This window comes from Condylura cristata, unplaced genomic scaffold (assembly GCF_000260355.1).
Source record: "Condylura cristata isolate star-nosed mole 26May11 unplaced genomic scaffold, ConCri1.0 scaffold00003, whole genome shotgun sequence".
Classification (NCBI taxonomy): domain Eukaryota; kingdom Metazoa; phylum Chordata; class Mammalia; order Eulipotyphla; family Talpidae; genus Condylura; species Condylura cristata.
In genome coordinates this window covers 74,566,721-74,581,385 of record NW_004567104.1, presented here as the reverse complement: position 1 = coordinate 74,581,385, position 14,665 = coordinate 74,566,721, and positions in this window count along the sequence as shown.

The window sequence follows — 14,665 nt, the reverse complement described above, 5'->3', positions numbered from 1 at the left end:
TGCCCGCCCCTGACCTGCACCTGCTGGGGCTTCTCTGCCCTGACCTCTCTCCACAGAGGCCGCTCTCCTCAGGGCCGCCCACCTGTGAGCATGCAGGCCTTTCTCTTGGCAAACCTGTCCCTTTTGGGGCAGCCCTTTCTGCCCATTTGTGTCTATGCAAATGTCCTTTATTCTTTTCTCCCCTTAATAGTGGACCTGCCCTTTTGGATATAACTAACATCTCTGTGTCGTGGAGGAACTCACCTGGGAACTCACCAGTGCTGGTGGAAGGGGAATTCTGAGGACACCTTTCCAAGAGTGAACCCTAGGACCCCTTCTCTGAACCCAACAACTCCAAAAATGACAGCAGTTCCTTTTGGACTCCTACAAGAGAGTGACTTAAAATGACAAGGGCTGAAACTCCCAACTATCCTCTGTTTCTTCCTTTGCTGTTTTCAGTAGTAGAAGCTCAGTGTTTGGGGGACAATGGCTGCTGTGTTTGGACTACATATCCCAGGCTCCTTTGTGAGTGGGTGTGGCCATTTGAGTAAGTTCAGGGTCATGGGATAATAGATTCTTGCAACTTCTGTTTGCTCCCTTTGACAGAAGTTTCTAGTTATTGATGACAGCTATGGTTCTCTCTACTTCTGGCACTCTGGAGAAAACCTTCCACCTGTCCCTGACCCCCAGCCTGGGTCTCTATTGAGAGAGTTCCTTACCTTCTGGGCTCCCTGTGGGGCTCATGAACTGTTTACTTTCCTGCACGGGGCAGCTGTAAGCCTTGATCTGCCACATTAGAGGGCCCCCATAAATGCTTGCTACATAAACAAAGGACCTAAGGGCTACCCTGGACTGTGTTCAGGCTTCTCATGTCATTTGGGGTCAACCTACAAAATGATGCACAGTCACGACAGCCTCACCCTTGTTTTTGCTGGTTACTCGGAGGAGCTGATGGCCAGTGACTGTTTTTCAGACACCAACTGCCCTTCTCACCCCCTCACAATTTCCACAGCAGAGAAAGCGCCCGGGGCCTTGCGTTGACCGTCCATAAAACATCCACATCTCTACCCAACCACGGCAGCCTTTGATTTCAGTAAATGCCTTATGACCTGGCAATGCTAATGCCAATTTCTGAGAATCTGGTAATGACCTTGTAAGAATTCAGATTTTAAAAGAAGCTGAACATCTGTGTCCCTTCGAGCCCAGCTGGCTGGTCTGTGGCTGGAGGAGGGATCTGGTCTTGTGGACTTGTCACGACAGCTTGCTTTCGGGCCACCTCCGGTGATGCGACTTTGCTCTGGACGAGGCCTGTGCCCCCACGCCATCACCTCCTTTGAGAGCAGCCCCGATGCCCCCACACAGGGAATACCAGGCTCCATTTGCGTGGGCTCTGAAAGCTGTATCGGAATACCCTCTAGCACTTTCTATAAACATCAAGGCGGGGTGGAAAAAAGAAACCAGTTTATTGTACGTAAGTGTTACCAGGAGACCCCTAGTCACAGTGGAAATAAATTTTATTTTCCTTTCCTCTTGTGATTTTCTATAAACAGCAAAACACACTGAACCAATTTTTCAAACAAACTTGTAAAATCAGAAACTACAACGGCCACTAACCGTTGGTAGCAGGCGCTATTGGGGCCACAAAGAGGTTTTTAACTATTGAAACATGTGGCGACGTGACAAATGAGACAAATGAGTTTTGAGTTTTTTTCCTTCCCACCGTTAAAAATAGCTTTTATAAACTCTTACCTCCCTCTGATGGCGAGCGCCCCATTAGTCACCTTTATGGCATCTCCTATTTAGGACACGGATAAATCCATGGGCCCTAATCAACCACTTTCCTGAGGAAATTGGCCAAATCCCGACTGGAGGGGGAGAAGAATCACAACAGCCTTGCTATTCAGACAAATCTCTTTTCAAGTGCCCTTAAAGGTTTTTTCTCTTTTTTTTTCTTTCTTTTTTTTTTCCATACAGCAGTGAAGACAGCCACACAGGAAACAATAATAGTTTAATCTCTTGAAAAATTTCCTTCCTGCATTGCAGTGCTTTCAGACAGGTAGTCAGAGCCAGCCAAGGAAAATTAGCAGCAGTGCCTGCCAAGAGCAGGCTGCTACTTGAACCTCCCAGCTCCCCTCACCCGCTCCTGCTGTCCCAGGCAGGGGCCTGTGTGAAGCACCCCCAACCCCACAGGCGGGCTCAAACTGGCTTCGGGGAGAAAAGGGGCCGCAAGAACAGCCCCTGGATGCCTTATGTGGCCAGGCCCTCTTTTTTCTGTTGGTGTTATTTATTTATGCATACAGAACTGGGGCACAGGCCAGAGGTGCAGGGGCAGTGAGAGGCTTCCCCAGAGACAGAGTGGGGAGCAGAACAGGCCGACTGACTGAAGTACACTGCTGAGGGGAGCAGTGGGGAGACAAGAGAGGTCTGCTGCTCCACGTGGGTCAGGTCTGGGGCCAGGGATAGAACTCGCAATGAGGTAGCTGCAGCTGCTTGCAGTGCTTGTCCTTACCCATCACCCCTCCAGGGAGGGCCCAGACATTGTTTTTTGTTTTTTTTTTTTTGGTGATATTTAATCATTTCCGTCGGTTAAGTACCTGGAGATAGGACTTCGCAGGCGAGAGGCCTGGATTTAAGTTCTCTGGCATGTACAGCCAAATTGCTTCTTTATAGTGGCTTTTATTGGTGCGATACAAGTTATATTTTGTTTTTATTGAGGCATATTCCTTGATGACGCGGTAGAGATTCCGAGATTACATTTCCTTTTTTAAAATTCATCTTAATTTTTTGGGAGATGGTTCTAGTTGTATTAATTTTTTATTGAGATGATATTGGTTTATAGCACAGGGCATGCGTTAGGGGTACAAGTTCACACCCCCTCGGATGTGTGTCAACACACCGCCCCTCCACCTTGGGGACGGACTAGGAACCGCTGCCCTGTCCTGCCCTTGAGTTCTCACCCAGGGTGAGCTGGAGGCTGTGGGATGTCGGAGAAACACTGCGTGTCTCAGTGAAATGCAGCCATGAACAAGATGGCATCCCTCCTTACCAGAGCTCCCACCTTCTCTGTCGTGAGCACAGCGGGCTTTTCTCTTAATGAGCCTCCAGAGAAGCGAGCTTATTATATGCGGTTCTGAGGTCCTCGGGTACAGAGGATCTGCTTTCTGTCGGTCTGCTTGCTTCTCCCTTAAACAGCCAGCGCGAACCTACCTTGAACCTCGTCCAGCCCTTCATGGAAGGCTTTGTCTGGGTTGTCACGGATACCATTTCTTAGAGAGGAGGGTGTGGGTCTCGGGAAGGTCCCAGACTGTACCTGCCTCGAAGGAGCTGCTTCCAACCCGCCAGCCCGCGGAATGTGGGGAAAGGGACCCCCGCCGCAGCCCCACGGGCGCTGCCGCTGGCTCAGGCCTCCTGCCCGCCTGCCCTTGTCGGTTCTCTTGACCCTTGGCTGGGGCTCACTGCCTCCCACCGCAGCCTGCCCCCCTGACCACACCATCCAGTTCTGCTGGCCCTGGTTCCAGCTCCTCACCCAAGAGTCTTTTTTTTTTTTTTTTGCCTCTTGGCTTGGCAGTTTCATGAACAACTTACAGGGCCTGTAGGAAATTAGTTGTGTTTCTCTCCCCGTCCCACGTTTGTGAAGAATATTAAAACAAAATAAACCCTCTTCATATAGAGACCATCACCTCCTCTCTCGAGGAGATGGGATAAAGGATTCACGGGTTAAACTTCTGACTGGGCCCAAGTGGAAATGGCCCCTCAAAGCCACCCACCGTGCCCAAGATTTCTCTGCATCTATTTTTACTCATTTTCCAGCCAAGCAGACAATACATGAAATGGGCCTTAATGGTTTTCATCTTTTCTGCTTTCATTCTCAAATAAGTCTGCTTTAGACAAGGGCTTTAGCCGTCCGGCGGCCTTTTCTCAGCGGCCCAAGTAAGAACATCAGCCATCCTGCGTGGCGGCCAGGCGGTGACAGCCTCCTGTGTGGCTGTAAGGAACATCACACCCGCTGGCCCCAACGATGCTCACCACAGATTCTTTATGATAACGACGTCTTCATGAGTTCTCACTAGCAACGAGAGGACGCTGAAGCCCGAGTGAGCACTGCCACGGGACAGAGGCTTATCAGTTATGAAATGTTATGTTTAAATAGGGCTTTGCTTGTCATACATTAAGTGAAAAAAGAGTGGACAATTTATGCTATTTGATTCCAATTTGGGTTTGCTTGTTATAGAAAAAATGTTTCTGGCAAATGGAATCATGAGTGATTTTAATTTCCTTTTAAAAGTTTTCATAATTTCGAAAATGTTTTCAATATGGAAAAGTCTTATAATTCAAAAATGCACAGAGGTTATTTCTGATTATATGTTGTCTTAGAACCTATGGTCCCTCCTAAATTTTCTTCTTTTTTCACACCTCTGTCCCTGGAATTCTCTGTAATTCTTTGTTGGCATTTTTTTTTCTTAAGATTTTAAAATTTATTTATGCATCCAGAACTGGGGTACAGGCCAGAGGTGCAGGGGTGAGAGGGCTCCCAAGAGACAGAGTGGGGAGCAGACGAGTCACATTGATGCAGTACACTGCCGAGGGAGCCCCGGGTGGGACAGGAGAGGTCTGCTGCGTCCTGGGGTTCACCTCCGAGGCGGGGATCAGGCTGGCACCTAGGTGGCATCCCTGGGGCTCTTTTGCATTCCCTTGGGCTCTTCTTTCCCTGGGTGGTTTCTTTTGGCTGCTCAGACCTGGGCCTTGGCAGGGCTGCACTTTCCCCAGGTCTGGGTCCAGCCCACCCTTGCTCAACTGCAGGACACATTCTGAGCACTGCGGGGTTGGTGACATCACGGTCGTGGGCCTGTCACAGAGGGGGATGCACAGTACAGCCTCCTGGGACCTCTGTCCTGATGCGGTTTGCCTTGACCCACAGTCACCAGCAGAGCCTGAGTGCTGCCTGAGACCGCTGGCCGGTGGGTGTCAAGTGTCCGCAGTCAGGGCCGGTTCTCTGCTCCCTCACACTCTCCTGTCTTGGGCTGACTGACCCACCCCGCCAGCACATCCTCTCTCTCTCTCGTGCACTCGGATGCCGTCCACTCTGCTTTGTGCCTCAGCCTGGGGACTAGGGTTTCCTCTTGTATTCCCCGGCCCTGTCCCTGTTCCCCAGGGATGTGAGGTCCTCTGTTCTTTTCTCCCCCCACACAGCTCTGTTGTCACTTTTACCACTTGGTGGGGAATGGCTCCATCTCCCCCCGAGGCCAGAATCACTGGTTGGCCTTTCCTGCCTGGTGGAACATGTCCTAGTCACAGACCTCCAGGGCCATTGTGGGAGTAGAGTCAGGCCAGCTTTGGTCCCGTCTCCTAACCTGTAGGGTTGCTTTATTTTAAGTGCTGCTGCTACCTTCGGATGTCAAGTGCTTCCCTTGTCTTTTTAATCCTTGCTTGAGTTTCTAGATGTCGTTCTGTTTGCTTCTCTAATGCTGCAGGTTGTACGTGCCTATTCGCACACACACCGGTGTCTGATGGATTTGCTTGTATAGTTTTACTTGGGATGTTTCCTCCTCTTTTTTTTTTTTTTTTAAAGATTTATTTATTTACTCATCCAGAACTGGGGTACAGGCCAGAGATGCGGTGGGTGAGAGGCTTCACCAGAGACAGAGTGGGGAGCAGAATAGGCAGATGGATGAAGGACACTGCTGAGGGGAGCGTGGGCAGCTCAGGAGAGGCCTGCCGCGCCATGTGGTCGGGGCAGGTGGGGATTGAACTCATGTGGAAGTGGCTTAAGCTTCTTAGTGCTGCGCTTTAACCGCTGAGCCACCAGGGAGGGCCCCCTCCTCTTTTTTTATTTGAAAACTCTTACAAGGAAGAATGTAGAGGAGCTAAAGGAAGAGAAGAGAGCTGAGTGGAATGATTATTTCTATATTTTGTCTTTAAAATTTGTGTGCCTGGCCCTCCCTGGTGGTGAAACCCTTTCAGGCACTGCACTGTGAAGCTGGCCACAGCCGCTGCAGCCAGAGTTCCACCCCCAGCCGGGGACATGACCCACATGGTGTGACGGACCTCCCCTGTCTCACCCGCTGCTCCCCTCAGCAGTGTGCTTCAGTGGATTTGCCTGTTCTGCTCCCCACTTTCTCTGGTGAATCTTCTCACCCCCCACACCTCTGGCCTGTACCCCAGTTCTTGTATGCATAAATAAATAAATCTTAAAGAAAAATATTTGTGTGGTATAGGGCTCTCCCTGGTGGTACAAGGGGTTAAAGTGCAGCCCTATGAAGCTATGCCACAGCCACTGCAACATGAGTTCGATTCCCCTCCAGGGAGATGACCCCCAGGGCACACAGACCTCTCCTGTCCTGCCCGCTGCTCCCCTCAGCAGTGTGTTTCAGTGGATCCACGTGTTCTGCTCTCTACTCTGTCTCTGGAGAATCCTCTCACCCCTGCACCTCTGGCCTATACCCCAGTTCTTGTGCATAAATAAATCTTAAAAAAACAAAAACAAAAACAAAAACCAAAAAGCCCAGCATCGGGTCATATTTCAACCCTGTATTATTCCTGTAGTTTTGATACCAAGGAGCGGATAAAGACTTCGCAATACCAGCTGGTCAGAAAATTGTTTTGTTGACTTGTACATCCTACAGCAACATTAGTGGTGTTATATCAACTCTGCCTATAAACAGCCTCCAAAACGATACATTTGGCAAAGTTGAGCTATTTAAGACATTTCTAGGACAACATTAAGTTTTATCTTCTGGGCCAATGAAAGACCACAAATGTGCAGAATTTGATGTCTGATTGTTCCTTACTCACATAATTAAAAAGGAATGTCTTAAAAGACTGACTGATGAACCAAAAAAAAAAAAAAAAAAAAAAAAGCAGACTAAACAGGACATAATTGAGCGGCAAGGAAGGCGGCCGTCAGCCCTGACAAGCATCTCGGTCTCATTCCCACCGCTCTTCCTGGATGCCTGTGATGGGAGTCAGCTAAGCCCGATCTGCTTGACTTCACTTCATGAAAGTTTTGTGCCCTAGTAAACAAACAAGGTGTGGTGGGAACCAGACCGAGACCCAGCCTGGCCGAGCCCAGCCTCGGCCGTCAGAAGCAGGCTTGTCTGCAATTAAACCTGGCCCGGGTCAGGGCCTGGGAGGCTGTCAGAGCCTCAGACCGACCCTCAGGGGAGTTGAGGTTCACAAGCACCTCTGGCACCCCCCGAGTTACTTTAGTTGTTGCAGGGGCAACTTGTGCTCTTGAAAGCACAGGAGATCACAGCGAGGTTTCTGACCCCAGAAGGTGGTGTCCGCTCTCTGCACGGGTTGAGGTGAAGGAGCGAGGACACATGTCCCACTGGGAGAAGGCCAGGGAGTACATAATTCTGGTGACTTCTCTCCTTTGCCCCACCCAGCCAGGGCTTCTGTCACCTTCCCCACAGCAAGCTGCTTCTGCACCAAGCTGCTCAGTTTTGTCCTGCTCCCACAGGAGACCACATTCCCGGCCTCCTCATTCCCGCCTAGCAGCTGTGGCTAAGGAGAACCGCAAGGATGAGACTCCTGTGGAGTCACCAGGAGGAGGGTTCTCAGGTCCCTGAGTCCCATGTGAAGGTCACTGCTTGCTGACTGAGGAGACGGGTAGGTACCCACGAGTCTTGCCCTTCATTAGTCAAGTGAGGGAGGTGGACTTGTTGTTCCAGCCGAGACACTGGACAAGCGAGGTGGCCGCCATGTTGACCACCCAGCGGCCATGATGCCCTCCTTGCTTCCTGCCTCAGCTTCCTCACCGATAAAACTGGACGCTCACAGCGCTTACATCACAGGGACGGGATGAGGACTTGTGGGGTCGCGCCCCTGCCCCACGAGGTGCCGCCATTACCGCCGCGACAGTCCTCCGCACCGGCCCCGTTATTGCGTGGAGTTATCTTTTGCATGGAGGCGGCCCAGGAACTGAGTGGTTGCGCATTCCGAGAAAGCCTGCCGTGTCCCTCAGGCTCCGGGAGACCGGGAAATAGGTTTTTTGATGAGAATCCATGTGAATCACACTGGGCACAAGGAATTGGTCTGTTTTCGTTGTAATAGAAAGTAAATACCACCTAGTGATTCACAGTGGGCTTGGCAGGGGACGGGGAATCATTTTGGGTTTTGGGAAAGTGTTGTTTGTGGAGAAGCAGGGAGTTATTTAATCTTTCTAGCACATCGAGCGGTGATGATCTTATTTACTGAAAAAGAACTTGCAAAAATCTTGGTCTTAGAAATTTAGTAGTGGGCCCTCCTTGGTGGCGCAACGGGTTAAAGCACAGCACTAGGACAGCACAGAACTCACAGCCACTGTAGCACGAGTTCGATCCCTGGCGGAGGAGGTGACCCACAGACCTCTCCTACCCGCCGCTGCTCCCCTCAGCAGTGTATTTCAGTACATCTGCCAGTTCTGCTCCCCACTCTGTCTTTGGTGAATCCTCTCACTCCCCACACCTCTGGCCTGTCCCCCAGTTCTGTATGCACAAATAAATAAATCTTTTTAAAAAAGCAATTTAATAGAGCCATAGAGTAAATTTTTTTTCAAAAGAGAATTGCTTTATAAAACTTAATGTGCTTTTAAGCAAAGGGAACATGGCATCTATGGTGACTTCCCAGCCAGCCAATCGATATTTAGATGTGTTTCAACTGGCAAGTGGGTCAAAGCTGATGTCTGGGTCTGAGGAGGATGTAGCTGGGAAGTGTAGTGTCATTAAAATGTGAGATTGGTTGAAGGGCACTTAGTTTGGTTCCATCACTGGGCAATTGTAGAGAGCACCCCTGTGTACAGAGGTGTAGGTAAATCTTTCCATATTAGAGTTTTCACATGCTGTGGATAAATACCTGACAGAGGTACCGCTGATCATATTTTCTTAAGAAACCTTATACTATTTCCCACAGGGAATACTATATACCTGGGGAAAAGATAAAATACTGCCATTTTGGACAAAATGGATGAACCTTGATTTTGTGTTCAATGAAATACATCAAAAAAAATGAAAGACAGCTATCAGATGGTTTCACTCATGAAATGAAAATAACCATTTTGGACAAAATGGATGAACCTTGATTTTGTGTTCAATGAAATACATAAAAAAAATGAAAGACAGCTATCAGATGGTTTCACTCATGAAATGAAAATAACCAAAAATCTACACCGGCAAAATACAGGAACAATAAACTTGAACTCAGTAAAGAATATAGTGGTTACCAGAGGGAATAGGCAGGGTAGGATGAGGGGGTGAGGGAGGGAAGAAGAGAGACTGGCCACAAGTACTTTGGTGGAGGGGAATTGGACATGTGGAAAAGCACACATGTAACTCCCAAAATTGGAATCAAATTTTAAAAAAGGAAAAAAAATATAAACTACTCATATAGATTTACAAAAAGTAGTCTTTGGAGTCTAGGTTCAAGATCAGCAACTTTCCAACTGTGTGACCTTAGGCAAATTACTTAGTCTCTCTGGGCTTTGTAAATAGAAAATAATCATAATATGTCTCTTAAAATGTTTCTTCATTTGTAAATTGGAAATCATTGTTATGCCCCTCTAATAAGGTTAGACTTAATACATTTCCAATAACATTCCTCTCTCTTCCAAATCCCACTGCTGCCTCCTCCACCCTCCTCCTCTCCCTCCTCCACCGTCCTCCTCCACCGTCCTCCTCCTCCCTCCTCCTCCCTCCTCTTCCCTCCTCCTCCACCCTCCTCCTCTTTCTCCTCCTCCACCCTCCTCTCCCTCCTCCTCTTTCTCTTCTCATCATTATCACAGAACTTTGGTACCTTGTTCTGGAAAACAGCCATCTACTTTGAAGCTGTTTTATGCATTATAACGCTGGACTGCAGTCTCAAGGAAACCCTCAGGGGTTTAGCTCAGTCTGTGTCTGGCGATTCAGTGGCTCTTTGGTCATTGGCAGGAAGGACAGTATTGCAAGGTAAAGCTATGCACCATTTGGACCACGGTGCTGGCTTTCATCTTTTTATTCATAGATGTTTTCGAGGCAAGCTGAATGCTTCTGAAGGCTGTTTGCTCAGAAGGAGAGCTAGAGAGATGAGGATGAACCTGGAGGACAGAGGTGCAGGAGCATTCACGAGCTACCGGTCCCTGAAAGAGGAGAAGCCACCTCCTTCCCGTCTTGTGGAGATTATTTGGGAGTCAATATTTTACTTCTGTTCACTCTTGTCTCTATTTCCAACTCTCTTTCAAACATAATTTCAAATAATAAGAAATTCATTTTAAAAATGTTTTGTTTGGAATCTGCGTACTTACAGGAGAATTGCAAAGCCAAGAAAATTATGAAGAAAAATGCCCTTTCCCCAGGCTCACCTATTGTGAACATTTTACCATTTGCTTTATCACTTCCTCTCTTTCTATACAGACACATGCATTATATTTTTCCCTGAACATTTAGAAATGAATTATATACATTAAGCCCTTTCATCCCTAAACACTTGAAAGTATGTTTCCTAAGAACATTATTCTCTTCCAGAGTCACAGTAACTTACCAACTTTAGTAAAGTTAGCGGCAATATAATACTTACACGCATGATCTACTACTCATGTTTAATTTTGTTTGTTTATTGACCTAACAGTATCTGTCTTAGTATTTTCCTTCAATACAGAGTCCATCTAAGATTGCATTTACTATGTGACTACTTTGTCTGCTATGGCATATTTTGTAAAAGAACACATTTAAGCACTAAACCTTACTTTATTGCTCTTAATAACTGAAGCAAACCCAACTTGATCTACTTATGATACTTTTTGCTGTAATGAAAAGAAATAAAATGTTCATTTCTTAAAATGGTTTCATTTGGGGGGTGTCATTTAGAGTTAAGTGTTTAAATTTTCTGTTCTCTAATGGTTCTATTCTGGTGCTGCTCTTCCTCCCCTAGTTTAATTTGATGAATGTAGGGGCATCAACAAAATGAAATTCCAGGGAAATCTTTTAAATTGAATCTGGACTTTTTCAGGCTCAAGTTTGCTCAGGCAAATGCAAGATACTTTATACAAGATTCTATCAATATTTTCAAGTGCCTCTGAATTTTCTGGAACAGCAAACATGTTATGGAGAATCCAGGGAACCAACATAAAAATGAAACAACCTATAAAACCTCTTCCACTGAACTGACAAAGAAATAGGAAACAGTTTTACAATTTGAGGTCCTTCTTTTCATTAGCAATGGGTAGTTACTTCCGTGTGTGTCTGCTGCTCTTTGTAACAGATGTCTTTCTATATGAGGGGGCAGAAACTTTTCAGAGTCAACTTGTTATCTGTTGTATATGAATTCCATGAAAATAAAGGCATGTGTATTTGGTGGTATATGAATGAAGGAGGGCAGAGGGAAGAGGGGCACCAGTTACTATCTCAGTCTTCAGAAATCAGTATGTGGTGAATTGGGTCAAACCCAGTGGGAGGAAGGGAGAGAGGTAGTTGAGGACAGCAATGGAGGTGCTGAGTTCTGAAACGAGGGCCATTGAAAAGACAGAGCTGATGGAGGGAAGAATGAACTTTGGAAAAGAAGAAAGGAAAGTTTTCCTTTATTGTTTTTCAAAGTTTAGCTATACCTGGAAACCATCACGAGTTAATCATTTATATATATATATATATATAAAAAGTAGAGATTCTATCAGCCAAAAACAAACACACAAAAGAAGTGAGTTGTTGAATACTCCAGTAGGGAATGTTTTTGAGAATAAAGAAAAAGAAAAACACCACAAAACTGGTCTTTGAAAGTTGGATCAAGATGAGAGCAGTGTGAGAAACAAGGAAATGTCTGGAACCTCAACTCTAAGGGAATAGAGAGTGAAAATGAAATCCTAAGTCTAGGTGGGGAGAAGTCTTATATCATTGAATAGCGACTGGTAGGTGAGGCAGGGAGAGCACTTTTGGACTTCATGAAAAATGTTGAGGTTTTCCAGTTCTCTAATTGTAGAATATGGTCCACTGGGATCTGCTGTGGAAGAGTGCCTATCCTTTAGTGTATAAACTCACTTGTCTCAGAAAGGATTGGTAGTTCTTAACCATTCCTTCTAGGCAGTCACTTTCTACAAAAGGAGGGTCCAACTCAGGGATAATGGAAATCTTCAGTATTTTGCCTTAGAAATTGACCACCAAGGGAGGCTGTATATTCTTGGGCTTCTCACTTCCATTCCTGGGGCCACAGACTCACTTGGAATGGGTATATCTAATTATGCTCTACCTACAGCTTCTTAACAAACAGCTTTCAGCAGGTGAAGCCAATTGCAGAAGCTAAGGATCACAATGAATGAATTAAGCAAGTGAGGTGTAACCATAGTTGTCAAATTGACTTTCTCGTGCGACTCCTACAAATTAAACTGATGACATTACAGCCTGACTTCATAAGGAGGAAGGATCTGGATTCCAGCCCAAGTTTGTCTTGATATGTGATATAAATGGGATTAAAGATTAAACATTAAATAGACTTAGTAACCATGGGAGACTTAGATACTATATAACAGTGATGTTTAATACCTCATGGCATTTTTTAGTGAGAAGGAACTACGAGCTAAAGGAGGAACTATGAGAAGGAAAAATGCTAAATAAAATCTACCTGTCATATGATACCTGACAGTATCTATCCATTTCCAGATGGAAACTTGCATGTCTTGATTTTAATAATTCATGAAGGAGAAGAGGGTGTGCTTCCTTCAAAGTGCTGTGAACCTTTATCAGTTCCTCCATTCTTTCCAGCTGTGATCACAGGTTGATGGCAATGGTGAAACTTCCTTAGTTTCAATAAATATGACTTGATATTTACATGATCATAGTTACCCTTTTTGATCTTTTTTTTAGATTCTTTGTGGAGCAAAAAATAGCATACCTGCCATATTTAACCCGTATGTTTGATGAACACAAAAATGCATTATACATATAGGCTATCAATATATTAGACTTAGCTCTTTCAAGTGGGCATTTTTAAGTAACGATGACAAATATTTTTAGTTTCATAAGCTTAAAATGAAAACAAATACATTTATAGTGCTTTTCTACTCATTGGACAACAGTGAAACAGTATAATTCTAGTAAAATAGGTGTGATTAATAACCTCTATGTTGCAATAATCAACAAATTTGCAGAGCTGTCCATGGAAGTCACCACAGTACTGTGTGAAGTTGGTGTGTTTCATTCCATGAAGAAATTTGGTCTCTGGATTAAGAATCAGGCAGGAAGGAGTCACAATATCTCAGAGACTGTGATACCTCAACAAGCTTGTAAATAATTTTCCTCTGATAACTAGTGGGAAGGGAGACTGTCTGGGAAGTGGGGATGTTGGGAAAAGATCTTCCTTTTGGAAGCAAGTGTACAAAGGTCGGTCTGGGAACTATGGACAGCCCAATATTGCTGCTAATTAAAGTTCAGCAGGAGCCTAACTTTGGAAAGTCATATATGCCCTCCTAAGAAACGGGGAAAAACATTTGTCCTTATCATAACTCTTTGAACTTTTGGAATCTAGAGGAAAGCTGCATCAATTTTCAGTGTGTGTTGAGTTAGAGAACAAACTAAGATAATTGACACCGGTTGTGCTGAAATCCACCGGTCTAGCGTGACATCGCCATACATTTATGTTGGAGGCAACAGAGCAGTGGTGCAGGGGTTGAAAGAATCTCAGGGTGCAGAATCAGGGGCAGTTAAGGTACCGCGATACCGTTTCTAGTCTGCACAAGGAAATTTGAGGGGAGGAGGGGCACTGAGTGCAGGTGAGTGTAGGTCATTGATCAGCAGGTTTGGAAATAACTTGCATGATATTGGGAGACATGGAAAAGGTTGACTCCCCAATGTCTGCCTGCTTCACCTGCAGAGAGGGAGCAAGGAAGTGGCCTACAGTTGTGACACTTGCTTCTTGGACATGTAAAGGGACAGGTGAGTGTCCCTGAGACTTTGGGCAAACTGTTGTGGAGAGGACTGGGTGAGACAGATGGATTCCGGGCACCCAGTGTTTCAATTCTTCATGTTCTCCAGCTCAGCATGTTTGCATAATATGACACAACTTTCCTGTGTATTCTGTGAATGGAAACTCCCAGGGTAACTTCAGAAGCTAATGTGCCATCTTTGTCCATCAAGGTCAGAGGAAATTGCTTTCTTTTTTCCTTAAGGCAAAATCAGTGGTGGAATGTGAAGTGGGTAGAAGAGACTGTCACTCACCTTGGAGCACAGCAGCCAGATGGGGCATGGTGGGGCAGGAGTTAAAATTGTCCTCGCCCAGCTTGTCCTTCTGGGCTGAGATTTCAGTATAGATGTAGAATGCCCTTGGGAAAACAAACAAACAACAACAACACAGAACCCAACAACCTACACATTTTGTAGACCTTTCATTGTGATTGAATGCATATGTGTGGAATTAGAATTTAATGTGTGTGTATATATTATAATTTGCTTTACATATAGTGCCACCAATACAAACAGGAAGAACTGCATTCTGGAGCTTAGGAAATTCAAGTAGAAAGGAGGAATTGCAGTGTGAAGACACAACCCTACTCAGAGCAATCACCAAGACTGGCCACCCAAAGCTGTCATCGCTGCAGCCTACCAGAAAGTATGAAGCCAGGGGGCTTCCAGGACTGGACAATGAGCAGCATGAGCGTTGACTGGTAAGACTGAAAGGGGGCGTTAGGTTGGGTAGGATGACTGGGGGGGTTGGGGCAATTGATGCTTCAGTTCTCAGTGCTCTCCAGCTC